Source organism: Nansenia antarctica (genome assembly GCF_963989245.1).
Source record: "Nansenia antarctica genome assembly, chromosome: 1".
NCBI classification, from domain to species: Eukaryota; Metazoa; Chordata; class Actinopteri; order Argentiniformes; family Microstomatidae; genus Nansenia; species Nansenia antarctica.
This window is the reverse complement of record NC_137674.1, coordinates 6,789,892-6,806,100: the sequence shown is the minus strand read 5'-3', so window position 1 is coordinate 6,806,100 and position 16,209 is coordinate 6,789,892.

Sequence of the window (16,209 nt, the reverse complement as noted above, 5' to 3'; positions counted from 1 at the left end):
TGTCGCAGCGGCTGGATGACACCTGTTCCCCAAGAGCTGCATCCACCTCCTCCAGGAACTCCACGATGCTGTCAAACAGCTCACAAAAGCGAGCAAGGCAGTTTCCTTTTGAGAGCCAGCGGACCTCAGTGTGGAGAAGAAGACGCTCAAAGGTCTCGTCATTTTCCTGACACAGCTGTCTGAACAATCTGGTATTCAGGGCGTGGGCTTTTATTTTGTTTATTGCCTTGACTGTAACATTGAGAGACTCATGGAGAGGTGGACTTTTAGATTTGGCCACAAGGTTGTGGCGGTGCAAGACACAGTGGACTGTGAGGACATGCGGGACCTGCTCCTTCAGCAGAGCGGTGAAGCCACGGTACCTGCCAACCATGGACGGGGCACCGTCAGTGGCACATGCAAGGATGTTCTTGATTGAGATTGACTTCTCCTGTAGATATGCATCCAGTGCATTAAAAATGGTCTGGCCCTTGGTGTCTGTTTCCAGATATTTGAAGAAAAAAAAAAAATCCTCAGCCATCTCCTGACTGAATGAATGAATGAATGGTCTTTATTGTCATTGATATAGTACAGGTACCAAACAACGACATTTGGGAGGGGGGGCTCCCCTGGTGCTAGGAAAAAAAAACTAAAAACAAGAAGGGAAAAGAGCTGGTTTACATAAATAAAGGCTATGTACACTATCCACTATACTATACTATACAAATAAAACACTGTGCTGTACTCTATGCTATGCTATACCTATTCTAACATTTCCTATTCTCTGAACCTTATGTACCCTAGGGTTGTCATATTGCACATAGTGTTATTGCACATTCATTTTAAAGTGTCGCAGTTTGCAGGTTTGAAATGTACACAGTTGTGTTTCAGTATTACACTTGATTTCAATCTAGTAGCTGCCATCAATTTGTCTAGATTGTCCAGGGCCTAGAACCTAGGTCTTTGCTGTGTTCAGGGCCTGAATGGCCCTGGGGTAGAAGCTGAGCTTCAGTCTGTTTGTCCTTGCGAACATGGTCCTGAACTGCCTGTTCGAGGGCAGCCGAGCAAAGTGTTCGTACCCAGGGTGGGATGGGTCTCTGGAGATCTTGGAGGCCTTCCTGAGGCAGCGTGTGTTGTACAGCTCTTCCAGAGAGGGGAGGGGGGCGCCGGTGATCTTCTGGGCCGATCTCACGACTCTCTGTAGCGCATTCCTCTCTGCGGCTGTGCAGCTGGAGAACCACACGCAGATGCAGTAGGTGAGGATGCTCTCCACTGCGCAGCGGTAGAAGGTCACCAGCATCTCCTGTCCGATGTGGTCTTTCCTGAGGACTCTCAGGAAGTAGAGCCGCTGTTGTGCCTTCTTGATGATGGCTGCTGTGTTGATCTTCCAGGACAGGTCATCCTGTATGTGCACCCCCAGGAATCGGAGGGTTGAGACTCTCTCCACGCTCCCTCCATCGACGAGCAGGGGCTGGACCTCAGATTTTTTCCTCCTGAAGTCCACGATGATTTCCTGGGTCTTTGACTGGTTCAGCAGCAGGTTGTTAACCTTGCACAGCTTGCTCAGCTGCTCTACCTCATCCCTGTACGCCGCCTCGTCCCCCCCCGAGATGCAGCCCACCACGGTGGTGTCGTCTGCAAACTTTACGATGGAGTTGCTGGGGTGGACGGGGGTGAAGTCGTAGGTGTAGAGGTTGTAGAGGATGGGGCTTAGCACGCAGCCCTGGGGGGACCCAGTGCTGAGTCTGAGGGCTGTGGAGGTGTGGGAGCCCACCCGCACCCTCTGGGGGCGGTCAGACAGGAAGTCCTTGATCCATGCACATATAGAGTGTGATAGTCCCAGGTCTAGTAGTTTGGTCACTAGCCTGTCTGGAAGGATGGTGTTGAAGGCAGAGCTGAAGTCCACAAAGAGCAGTCTCGCGTAGCTGTTTCCCCTCTCCAGGTGGGATAGAGTGGAGTGGAGAGTCGTCGCGATGGCGTCCTCTGTGGACCTGTGGGCTCTGTAGGCGAACTGGTATGGATCCAGGTTGGGCGGGAGGCGTGTGACTATGTGGGCCCGGACTAGTTTCTCGAAGCACTTCATGATGATTGGTGTGAGTGCCACCGGGCGGTAGTCGTTTAGGCAGCTCACCGTGCTTTTCTTCGGGACTGGGATGATAGTTGAGGTTTTCAGGCAGGGTGGGATGGTGGCCTGGGACAGGGACTGGTTGAAGATGTTGGTGAAAACCCCGGCCAGCTGGTCGGCGCAGTCCCTCAGCACCCGTCCCAGGACGCCATCCGGCCCTGAGGCTTTCCTGGGGTCCACCGCCTTCAGCACGCGTCTCACTTCATGCTCTGTGAGGGTGAGGCTGCTGAGAGCTGGAGAGAGTGGTGTTTGTGTTGTGGTTACCTCCGTTCGCCCCTCGTCGAACCGGGCGTAGAAGGAGTTCAGCTTTTCCGCCAGCAGGGGGTCGTCCTCCGCGGCTGTGAGCCTGTTGGCTCTGAAGTTTGTCATGTGCTGAACCCCCTGCCACACCCGCCTGGAGTCGTTGCTCAGGAAGCATTCCTCAATCTTCTCTCTGTGGTCTGCCTTGGCCTCCCGGATGCCGCGCTTTAGGTTGGCCCTGGTGGTGCTGTACAGCAGTGTGCCCTTCCCTGCGAAGGCGTTGTCCCTCTCCTTGATCAGTTTTTGGACCTTCCCAGTCATCCATGGCTTCGTGTTGGGGTAGACCCGGACCCGTTTGTCCACGGTGGCTGAGTTGGTGCAGTTCACTATGTGGTTCAGAACCGACGACGTGAACTGTTCCAGGTCCTCATGCTCATATTCCTGCCATGAGGTGTCATTCAGGCAGATCTGCAGTGGAGCGGACCCTGCTGGCCAGGTTCTGACAGTCTTAGTGGTGATGGGAGCACTTTTCCTCATGGGAGTGTAGGCTGGGATCAGGAGGATTGACACATGGTCAGACATGCCTAGATGAGCTAGCGGTCTAGCCTTGTAAGCAAGCTTGATGTTGGTGTATACCTTATCCAGTGTTTTTTCTCCTCTTGTTGCACATTTAACATGGTGATAGAACTTCGGTAGTACTACCTTCAGGTCAGCATGATTGAAATCTCCCGCGATGATGTGTACGGCTTGAGGGTCCGCGCTCAGTCCACTACTGATGACATCATATAGCCGCGCCAATGCTAAGCTACCAACCGCGTTAGGCGGAATGTAAACACATGTAATGTACACTGTGTTGAATTCCCTCGGGAGGTATGTGGGTCGGCATTTAACAGTCAAGTATTCCAGGTCTGGGGAGCAGTGGCTACTTACAGTTTTTGTGTTTAAGCACCAGCTGTCCTTCGTAGATATAATGAGGCCGCCTCCGCGCGTCTTCTCACTAAGCAGCGTCCTGTCCGCCCGGTGTAAAGTCCTTCCTTCCAAACCGACCGCGGAGTCCAAGATGGTGTCATTTAGCCAGGTCTCCGTGAGAATAATCACACAGCTATCTCCCACGGTGTTGTTAGTAGCGACCTGCAGTCTCAATTCGTCCATCTTGTTAGCCAGAGACCTGACGTTGGATAGGAATATACTCGGCAAAGCTGGTTTATCCGGGCTCCTCTTTAGCCTAGCTAGCAGGCCTCCCCTTCATCCTCGGCGTTGCTTACGGTCACAACGCCGACGTTTGCGCTTGAGGGCTGGGACCGTGAACCATTGTTCTCCCGGCGACCTAGCGATTTCGAATGGGATCCTTTGTTGTTTCAAGAATTCCGTTGTTACAGTCCTCTCATTTTGCGCACCAACTTCTAGTAAGTCTAGTCTGCTGTAGGGCTGTAGGTACTATTTACACAGCCGTTCCCTATGAGTATTAAAATAAAAAAGTACATACAAATGTACTTAGAAACACTTAAAAGCACCGATTTGGGAGCTCCCCCAAGCCTCACGACCAAGCGCGACGCCATCTTGGAATGTAAAGGAATGGTATCTTGGTATCTAGGCAGGGGCGGACTGGGATCAAAAAACAGCCCTGGCATTTGCGACACAACAGCCCTATTTCCAAACGCAACACGCAACACGGATTGTTAACATAAAAAGTCAGAGGACAGATGCCAAACTACCGACATGTTTGCTGTAATTATGTATTATCAGTAGGCAGTCATCAGTCAATATCTCTTTCAATAGCCTTTTTACACCGAATGTACTTTTTTGTGCTATTTTCGGCCCAATACATGCGAATTTTTGTGCATTCCTACTTCCAACTACACTTGCTCCCTGCATCCAGTTGTTGCACATTAACTGCATCGCTCTCATCAAATTCCCCCATTCTGAAAATGAAAGCAGTGTAACGTTAACTGCTGTTATAAACGGAATGATGATGACATGAGGTGCGTGTCCACTGGCGATATAGAACTGACTACGATAGTTATGGAGATATACTCCAGTTATATGAGTGGAGCTCCGCCCCATAGGGGAGCTCTGCTCCTATTGGTTTACCCCGCTACCTAAAGCTCTGCTCCTATTGGTTTACCCCGCTACCTAAAGCTCTGCTCCTATTGGTTTACCATAACTATCCTTCTAGATCGTGGAGCTCCGCCCCATAGGGGAGCTCTGCTCCTATTGGTTTAGGGCCCTGGGCATCCGCGATGCAGAACTGCGTGGATGGCCCGGCCGATATCAAATGTTTTGGGCCGCGGTCTGCTGAAATAAGTTATTTTCAATGAAAATCACTAGAGACAAAATTACAAATATATATCTTTTTTTAATATAATACATTCTGAGCGGCCCAGAGTCTCGCGGCCCTCCTGGCATTTGCCAGGCTTGGCCGGTGGCGTCCTAACGATTCCCACCGTAGTTGGGCCCTCCGCCACGCCCCCAGCGGGCTCGCCACGCCCCCAGCGGGCTCGACTCCGTCGCCACGCCCCCAGCGGGCTCGACTCCGAAACGGCATACATTTTCGCGGACTGCATACATTTTCGCGCACTGCGTGGCTATTTTAAACATTACCGTTTCAATCAACCACGTAATATGTGTCACAGTTCCGCCCCCAGCTCCGCCCCCGGCTCATCAGCCATCTATCAGTGGCGCCAGGTGTGGCCGATTAAGACCGCGACTGGTTCCTACATAAGCCCTGCTCCTGCTTCCAGTCAACGCCAGATCGTAACCACTTGATGGTTGGTTCCTATGTTCGTTCCCTGTACTCGAGACGTTATCCGATACCTTATCCTAACCCTTTTCTCCCTGTTCCCCGCTAAAGGATTCCCTGCCTGCCGACCTCCTGCCTGTCTGACTACCTGCCTACCTGCCTGACCCCCTGCCTGTCTGAGTACCTGCCTACCTGCCTGATCCCCTGCCTGTCTGACTACCCGCCTACCTGCCTGACCCCCTGCCTGTCTGAGTACCTGCCTACCTGCCTGACCCCCTGCCTGTCTGACTACCTGCTTACCTACCTGACCCCCTGCCTGTCTGAGTACCTGTCTACCTGCCAGAACCCCTACCTGCACTACCTACCCCCAGCCGGATTCCCCTAACCCCAAACCCTATAATAAATTACTGTTATTACCATACTACCTGTTCTCCGTTGTCTGCTTCTGGGTTCCGCCTTCTGATCGTGACAATATGTCACTGTAGCGTGGCTATTTTAAACATTACCGTTTCAATCAACCACGTAATATGTCACTGTAGCGTACTCCTAATGTCCACCATGTACTTGAAACACAAATCAGATATTTATTCACCAGAACTAGTAAAACAGAGGTAGAGGACAACAGAGGGGCCAGAAAAGTGAGCTGTAAAAAAATATTCCCTGACCTCTCTTAACGAGACGAGCGATAAGTTACATTAGATTACAATATCAGAGCATAAAAACATCACAGGAGAGACATGGCAAATGTGCGTCCATGAGTGTGAGTCCATCCCACCAGCTAAGCAGTTTTTGAGTCGATTAAAGTTTCATTTATTTCAGTTGTTCTGCCTATGTATCCTCTTGAGGATAAAACATGTGAGATCAGGTTTTGTATAGATTTGTAAAAATGAACATTAGAACCTGAAATGAACTGATTGAAAAGAACCGATTGATATGAACTGATTGAAAAGGGCCTATTGATATGAACAGATTGAAGTGAACAGATTGACAATAGCAGGCCTATTAAATACAATGGCAGTCAAAACTGTCCTTTTGAGCCGTCTTTGGGTCTTCAATATATACAAAGGGGTAGAGGAGCACCAAAATATTATGAATGAAAAAACCTTTATTGTCGCCAATGGGGAAATTTTGTTGTCAAACAGCTTAGTAGGGCAGACAGAAAACATTCAATAAATAAATACATAAAACTATAAAATATAATATATAATATATAATATTATAATATAAAATTATGTTCTGCCTCGAAGGAACGATGAGAGAGGGGCACTGTAATCCACTGTGTCGCGCCTCTGTAGTGGATGAGGGGCACTGTACTTTTTTTGATTGAAAACCTTTATTGTCCCCAATGGGGAAATTTTGTTGTCAAACAGCTCAGTTAGGGCAGAAAACATTCAGTACAGAAAACAGAAAAACATTCAATAAAAAACATAAAACAGTGCAGGCTCAATAAGTAAAAAGTTCCAAAAGTTCCATCTCCAGGTCTCCCCCACCCTGCAGGGCCTGGTTGTAGAGTCGGAGTGCAGCTGGAATAAAGGACTGTCCAAATCTTTTTGTACTTTGACGGGGGAGAACAAATCTGTGGCTGAACTTGCTCCTCATCCCTGCTGAACTTGCTCCTCATCCCTGCCAGTACGGTAGTGTCCTGCCTCTGCAGTGGATGAGGGGCACTGTACGGTAGCGTCCTGCCTCTGTAGTGGATGAGGGGCAGTTCCTCAGTGCTTTTTGGCCAGGCTGGTGTTTGAGGCCACTGCAGAAGTCAAGTTGTAGTGGGAATGTAATTGTTGGACAAGCAGTGGTAGTGTTGCACCACTGCTTCTTGGTGCCTGCATGGTGCCCCTGTCTGTCCAGCGGGACAGGTGCACAGCTCAGGCTCCATGTCCACCTCATACATTGCTGTCGACCCCTTGACCTTGAACAGCTTCTCCTCAATCTGTCAGACATTAAGAAAAAGAAGATTCTGTTTAAACACTAACTCAGTGTTGAAAGTTTCTGTGAATCTAATAGTAGTAGTAGTAGTAGTAGTAGTAGTAGTAGTAGTAGTAGTAGTAGTAGTAGTAGTAGTAGTAGTAGTAGTAGTAGTAGTAGTAGTAGTAGTAGTAGTAGTAGTAGTAGTAGTAGTAGTAGTATTTAAAACTGTTACCTGCTGAATGTCGCTGGCTTCAATGCTGCTGTCATGAGCCAAGAAGCGGGAACACTGGAAAGCCTCTCTGTGGCCAAGGGCAACATCAGTGATGCGGGCTACATAGTATGTCTCCAGCCTTGAGGTGAGCATATCAAAGAGCTGCGGAGGGTTGAACGCTTTGGTCCTCAGCATGATCTTGTCTTTGAGGACACGCATCGCCGCCTCCACAAAGTTATTTGTGTCGTTCCCTCGAGTACGCAGCTACACTCTGAAGCTCAGCGCCCAGTCTTCCCTCCTGTTGTACAGCCGCTCCAGGTAGACCAGGTATTTACGGTACCTGGAATGGATTACAAGACAAAAAGTGTATTACATTAACTATAGAGGTGCATCTCCTTCTGTATGTATGCAATGTTACAGGCATGAAATGTGTGAAATTACCATTTGTCAACTAAGTATCTTCACTATTGTAAAGCTAACTGTCTCTAAACTCCACACTAACCTGACAGCAACTGGATTTTCCCTGGCCTGCCTGTACAGCCTGTCTACCTCAGAGACCTCCCTGCTGTACAACATGTCCCTGATGAAGGCAAAGAGGGTTTTCCTGTCTCCCTTCTCCACATCACTCTCCTTACTCCACAGCCACCTCCAGGTAGCTTGGAGGAGGTGGAAGGAGCAGAGCAGCAGTGTAGCCTCAGGAAATGCCTGCTTTAGAGCTCCCCTCTCTGCACTGGAGTCATCTGTCAGGAACACGCCAGGTCCTGCCTGTCCTTTCCCTGCAAGGCCTTCCCTTCCAATGAGCCCTTTCAGCAGCTCCAGCCCCTCAAAGATTGTGCCTTTGTCCTCCGCTTGAGTGATGATGATCCCAAGGGGAAGGCCACCTGCACATGTGTGTGTGAGGAAGAGGAAGACCCGGCAGTTCTCTCTGTCCATGTTCCCCGAGGAGTCGATGAAGCAGAGCTCCCCACTGTGCTTGTTGGTGTGAAGGCGTTTCATCAGTGGGGAGCATATCGCGATGAGAGGAGCTCCAGCAGAGGAAGTGGTCATCCTGGCACACACTTCTCCACACTTGGTGTTGTACTCCACCACCTGTCGTTCCAGAGCTTCCAGCATAGAAGGGCCTTGCTGTGCACCATACTCTCCCCTGCACATCTTTTGGAAGAGTCTGAACAAAAAAATGTTAGCCAATAAAGTTATAATATGCATGCTGTATACCGTTTCAAACTATACATCCCACTCCACTGCTCATATGTGTTCAAATGTGTGACACATACACAACCATCATCAACATAGTATTATACAGTCTCAACCCCAATCATGTGAGGGGTCTTTTGACAATACATACATAATAACTACAATATGATCTTAAAAAAAAGGTGCACCTTTGGACAAACTGGAGGTCTGGGCAGATCTCTCTGTTCGCTGAGGCATGGACATATCTCACGCCATACAGCATTTGCAGGTCGTGCTTCAACACACAAAGTGCTGATGTGGGAGAGTGGCCGATTTCAAAAAGCCTCGTCAGGCTCTCAATTGATGCCTTCCCCACATCTCTGTGCCCAAGGGCCTCGGCCACAAACAGGTTGTGGTTGTGGGTGTTCTTTACCCTGACTTCCAATGGGAAGTCAGGCATGTGTCTGTCCTTGCAGCTGTTGACAGAATCATATCAACATTATGTTAAGTTTGAGCCAGTGAATGAGGGAATCAGTGGATTGGTGAGGTAACAAGGAGGATGTGGATGAGTTGAAATACTTGGCGTCAACAATCCAAAGTAATGGAGAGTGTAAAATAGAGGTGAAGAAGATAGTGCAAGCTGGGTGGAGTGGGTGGAGAAGTGTCTTAAGAATGATTTGTGACAGAATGCTACCAGAATTCTACCACCAATAGTGAAAAAGAAAGTTTACACGTGGTGGCATTGTCTGACAAATAACTAAACAAGAGGCAGAGCTTGGTTTTGGACATGGCAGATAGGAGACAAGCTGGTAGGGGTAAGGATGCTGGAGATAGAGCTGAAGGAAAAGGCGGAGGCCTAAAAGAAGGTATATGGTGTGGTGAGGGTGGACCTGCAGATGGTTGGAGTGAGAGAAGCTGATACAGGACAGTTTAAAATGGAAAAAAAATACTCTGCTAACGAGGATGTTAAGTTTAAGCCAAGGATGAATATAACAACATGATTATCAGCGTACAGTAGACCTGCATACATCTCTCAACTCACCGGCTAATCCGCCGCCTTAGAGGCTGGCACTGTTTCAGGGTGAGAGACATTGTGGCTGGACAGCATGTGTTTTTAGATGAAGGTCTCGAATTGGCCGTCATAGACCTCACATCAACATGGTGCTGACACTTGTAGTCCACCTAAACAAAACATTATATTCACTATATAAACGTAAAGTGGAAGGAGTTGAGAACCTATGTGAATGCCATCCGCCTGATACGTGACTGTTTGGAGCAGGCACAAGACATTTTAACTGTTACCCTGAAAAGAACGCGCTTTGCCAGACATGGAATGGTTCTTTGGACCCTCCATGTTACCCCGGAGTGTTTTGCTGCCTTCACCCACTCCCTTGCCTCGTCCTCTGTCCTGACCTGGACTCTAATTTGTGCCTCAAATGAAGCATGATCCCCTGGTGATGGCAGGTCCATGTATTTGCACACATGGTATGTGTGATCAGGGGGTAGCCAACTCTGCAGATGGAAGCCACAGAGGAAGAAAATACAATTAGTATGGACGGATATACATTGGGACTTTTACCTCATAACCTTATCCTACAATGATGACTTATTGCGATTCTCATCAGTTCCCTTCTTCCAGTTGCTAGTTTCATAAATAAACACTTTAGGGCTCAATCTGTCAATAACAAGCTAGTACTCAACAATAAGCAATCCGGTCTTCTCTGGTCATAACTGTCATCATATTTCATATTTACATGCTAACAGCAATGTAATTTGAAGGGCTTGACTTTGTAGCCTACATTATGTGTGAACACATTACTTTTTCCTTGTGATGAGTTCACTTGTCTGAAGGACAAGTAGGCTACAGTACATGAAAAAGTCCTGCTAAACTTTAACGTTATACCTTCAATTGAGGATATTCCTCCACGTTTTCCCTGACATCTGAGAACACACTGACCTGAGTGCTACTGACAGTGACAGGGTTCACTGATGGTCTGTAAATTACCAAGGAGAAGTGTAGGAGCAATAACCAAAATCATGAATGAAAGACCCAAATATGTACTTTTCACAATGCACATGGAGTTCATGGGCGTGGCGGAGGTACAACTACGGTGGGAATCGTTAGGACGTTAGGACGCTGTCCGGTGGCCAGTCCGCCACTGGACGTCAGCTACTCCCGCGAGACCAGGAAACGGGATTTGAAACGGGACGTGAAACTAAAATGGTGGATCCATAAACGCACACAGTGCTGAGACTGAAGACAACACGAGTCATTTATTAAGTTTATAACTGTGCCAGAGGGCTAACATTACAGTATGTTCACTTATTACACAAAGACTGGGAAAGCGACACTAGCTTGAACAACAACGGAGGCGCCGACCTGACGGTAGGAGTTGGAGTGATTGATGAATGAAGCAGAGAGCTGCTAGATACAATGGTCAGTACAGAGCTGCGTTAGTGATACAAGATCATTATTACATACTTATTCATTACAATCAAATACAATCATGTTCATAGATGTGGCTTTGTTTGGCTAGTTAACCAGCCAACTCTGTAACATTACCGTAGTGAATTACTCATGACATGACGTAGGCCTACTAGTTCCCTCTCGTCCGCATTTCAGACAGCAAATGTTACCAGCCCTTTATAAACAAGCACAAACACTTTCCACGACTTTTCCATGGCACTTCATTAAGAAAGGAAGAGGCACTTTTTGTTCAGTAAAAGATTGCATTTCATGTTCGAAAGGCGCTATATAAATAAAGCTTTACTTACTTCTTACTTACTTACTTACTTTTACACTGCTGTACTGAAAAGGTACTGAACCGTGACTTCAAAACCACAAACTGAAATGTGTCTGTAACGTTACACCAGTGGCGGGCGGTGCATTTCACACCTAGGCCTTCAGTGATGTCCGACACATTCCTACCTGAATTATTCTACCTCTTAATACCATCGTTATGACGCCATGGCTCTAGAAACTAGACAGAAACACAGTATAACCGGGCGTTGCATCACCTTAACATAGTCAGACAAGTACAACAGAGTTATATTAATATTTCCGAAGCATTTTTAATCAATAAATCCGCATTTACAATGAAGAGTGTTAAACTAACATCTTTAAGATCGCTACATTACCCACGTCTGTCGTCTCGTCCACCATAATAGCGACAAAGGGTGCCTTTTTAATCTCCATTTTGATCTCTTCTTCCATCACTTCAGCAATAGCAAAAATCAGGTCGTTTTGTATTTTGCCTGACGTCCCAGTAAACACTTTGTTTGTGGACAGGTGGTAATGTAAATCTGGGTTGTTTTCAGCCAGAAAAGAAAGAAGCTCAACGTAGTTTCCTCTGTTTGTGGACTTGGCGCTTTCATTGTGTCCCCTAAATGAAAGTTATTGTTTACCCAAAAACAGGACACAATCGATCAGTATTATCGATCAGTCAACGAAAGCTTTCGTTGTGAGGCTCCGTTTCCCTGCGCCCTTTCAAAAGTTTCACATCTACCGGCATAGTTCCGCATCTCAATAGTGAATATCAATAGTGCGTATCAATAGTGCGTAGCAATAGTGCGTATCCAATCAAAAGACGTGCTGGGTGCTGACATCATTGAGCCTTACAGCAGGCGCCGTTGTTGCTTTTGCTCGCATCTACGTAGGTTTACTAGGTACGCCACAGGTTTTCTCGTTCCAATGTTAAGTTACAGGTCGAATCCGCAGCACCGTTTAATGTGAAGGCGGGCAGATTTTTGAGCCCCCTAGCAACACATTTTGATTGGATAAAAGCTCTAACATAAAGGCCAGCCCTCAAAATCTCAATCGGAGACTGGAAGCAGCGCAACCAAGAGGAAAGCTATGAAATGAAGAGAATAGACTATGGGGAATCATTAATACATATTTGTGGAAAATATATATTAAAATAAAATGTATATTCTGATGATGTTTAGGCCAGCAGAGAAGGCCTTGCTGGCCCTGACGGCACACCACTGCTGAAAAGGTACTGAACCGTGACTTCAAAACCACAAACTGAAATGTGTCTGTAACGTTACACCCCTATATATTTTAAATGTAACAATACAAACCTGATCTTTTCAAATCTGTAATCTCTTACCTTTCAATAGCTATTTCCATTTCGTCTGCACTCTTATCCTGTGGCCTGTAAATGGTATTTGAAATGTCAAATGCCAAAATCATGGCATAATCAGCCTATTTGCTGTGTTGTCAACACAGGAAAAAGCTAAACTTTTGGTTTTCCCTTGAAAAAGAGGGGGCCACATATTAAAGAGCTGTAATTCCTAGACCCTTCCTCCAATTTGGATGTGAATACCCTCAAATTAAAGAGGGTATTTAGTCTGCACTTTAAGGCCATATTCATTCTATAACTGCAACTTGAATATGTTTTGGTAAACAGCTAAAATAACAACAATTCTGTCAGTGTCCAAAATGCATATACTGTATACAGTATATATATATATATGTATATATGGACCTACATATAGCTTGGCTACTGTTTTCCACTTCTGGTAAAAAAATAACATAAAATATGTTTTGATTACATTTCTTCACTCTTGTTTTAATATTTTGATCATCTTTATTCGTAGGATTCCCTGCACTGTGAACTCCCCATCTAGGCAATGATGGATGCTTCTGCTTGTTCTGGTCATGACGACATGCGCCAGTGCTACGTCCAGTGTGGGAAGAAACTAAACATGGCGGATATTGTGAAAATACGGCAGCGAATTAGAAAAGGAGGACAACACCATTGTGGTACAACTGATCAGTAAGTCATACACATGCTGTGAATCCTGTCCACAAGTAGCCTATTGTGTTCACAGGGTTCCACAGTAACGCTTGTCCGGAGCAAGTAAAACATTTGCCGGGTTTGTTTGCGCGAGCCCGATGACGCTGCTAGATCCTGGATATTTTTAACTGTGTGCAAGAAGAACAACAGACGGCATAATAATAATATCTTCACTCCACGATCATCTAGTCTGATCTGGCGCCTGCGCCGTCTGTTGTTCTTCCTGCACACAGGTAAAAATATCCAGGATCCAGCAGCGTTGTCGGGCTTTTTACTTGCTCCGGGCAAGCGGGCAAGCGTTACTGTCGAACCCTGGTTCAATAATTCACCATAGGGTGCCAGGTGTACAGTATGCTAATGGTGGTCATTGAATTGATATGATGAATTATACTGCCAGGTGCATAACTATTAGGGCTGCCACAAACGATTATTTTCATAGTCGACTAGTCACCGATTATTTTAACTATTAGTCGACTAATCGGATCATAAATTACAGCTTATCGCACAATTACTCAATCGCTCTTATTTAGCTATCATCTTCTAAATCAGCTTCTAAATTTAGCTTGAAGTTGTTAGTTGTTGTTGTAGGCATGTGCTAACTAAAAATAAAGACAATTAAAATGATTGTTCACTCAAAAATAGATATTTTAATGAACTTTGCAGATTTATTTCTGGCATCACTTGCATGTAATGTAATGTAAAGAGTAGTAGAGGGTGCAAACTGCTGAGTAAAATGAGGTAGGCTAGGCACTAGGCAACCAAAAGAATACAAAAACAAAAATAAATACTTGTACAGAGTACAAAAGTTTTGCTTTGCTTCACTCATCTCATAGTAGAACGCGCCTTCTTAGCACTGTAACGTTAAGACAACATTTTTAGCTATTTGATAAGTATCGCTTTGATGACAACGTAAAATAATGTAAGAAGGCTTTTAACGTAACGATATCGTTAGCCAATAACAAGCTAACTAGCTTACCGAGACGAGCCATCGTCTTCCTCGTCATCTGCCACAACGTGCTTCCTTTTTAGATGCTCGCGCATCATAGACGTGCTGCCATGATAAGCGAGTTCAGCTTTGCAAATTTTACATTTTACATTCTTTTTTTCAACGTTGTGGTTGAAATGCTCCCACACTTTAGAGGTACGAGGACAGGAAGACATTTCTCTGTTTGTTTTTCCGGGGAAGTCACGTGTGCCCCGGATGACCGACACTGCGCATGTACATCAAAGACACTGGGAGACGCTAGCCAGTGGCAGCTTCAGGGAAGAAAAACGAATGCTTATCGAATGAAATGAATGGTCTTTATTGTCATTGATATAGTACAGGTACCAAACAACGAAATTTGGGAGGGGGGGGGGCTCCCCTGGTGCTAGGCAAAAAAACAACAACAAAAAACGCTTTCTTTCAGCTCCAAAAAAACATGCGACTACGGCGATTACCAAATATGTCGGCGACGATTTTGGTAGTCGACGTCGTCGTGACTAGTCGACTAATCGTGGCAGCCTTAATAACTATAATCTTAGCCATGTCATTTTATTAGCTCAGTACATTTCAGCAGCAGCTAAACCATCGTTTCTCAACGGGGGCGTTCGGGGGGCGCTGGAACAAATATTTTTTAAAGGGGGGCGTTGAGGTGTTCTTGGGGGGCGTTCACGCATAAAGTATTTTTCTCATGAAAAACAGCTGTCAGCAGTGTTATTACGGGTACGTTCGTAATTGCACGAACGGTCAGTTCGCTCGGACAAACCATCTTTTCAGTCAGAGCACCCATCTCTGAGCGCTCCCAGAGCGCAGTGTTCTGAACTTGGCCGGGCTCTGTGACGCAGACACATGTAGCGCAGCGCCCCAAAAAATAAAAGTGAGAGTGTCATCAAGAAGATGAAGCTAAAAACTCAGCTAGCAAAGACAGAGCTTTGGATAGTTTCCAATGTGTCTGGGTAAGCTGCATTGTAGAAGAATCTTGACAGTTCATGTACAGTGCAGAAATTGCAATTCTATGCTAGTCTACGATAGAAAGAACCCCGGTTCATCCCATCTGTAATGTCATGTTGACCATGGATGCACCATAGCTAATGCTAGCACAAGCCAACTTTCAACCCTAAGCCTGTCGTGCCAAATACTCCCTCCCCGCGTATACACACTACCCTCTGCGCTTATGCGTTCGCTTCGTTCGCTTCCTTTCAATACAGCTTATTTAATTTAGTTAAAATGAGTGCTAATACCATACCACCATACCAGAACATCACAGCAGGAACAACCTATCTCAAAAAAGCGATCGTATTGTAATAAACCAGTCCGGAAAGTTCTCTGTCGCTTAGCCTACCAATAATCTAACCTGGAGAAATCAGCTACGAATGTCCCCTCCCCTCGCAGGTTCATCACAGCAGTGTTTCCTCTACATGCATTTCATCGTGGCGGACCGCCACGATGGAATTTCCTCCGCCACCATTCAGATTTCTCAACCCCCAAAAAAAAAGAAGATTTAGGCCGCTTTTCAGACCTTCACAGCGCTAGACACACCCACAAGCGCTGAAACTGGACCAGTCCGTCGTGTGTGTCGCGAGTATTGAACTTGAGGCTGCGTTCGTAAATTCGCTCTGAGAGCCCCGGAGCGCACACTGGGTTCAACGTCATAAAGGGACCAAGTCATTTGATTGGACAAGAGGCATTCCGTGAGTGCTGATCAGATTTCCAGAGCGTATTTACGAACGCGCCCTGGCTGTCACCCGAACACCGCGAGCTAGCGTAGTGTAGTGTAGTATAGGATGCGTAGTGTAGTGTAGTGTAGGATGGAGAGAGAGAGGAGAAGCCTCTCTATGTGTTACCTATGTCCAGTGTACTAGAACCACTCTAACAGGAGTGTTTGTCCGTGAATAACACCGGCTATGCCCGGGGTAGAAACACAAGACTATAGCTGGATAAGGTCTACAGGTCTACACGGTCATTTTAAGCCGTCGACCAGCCCTCTACGACCACGGGAAGTCATGTTAAAAGTGAAGATACTTCTGTTAAACTAAGCTAAGCTAAACATCG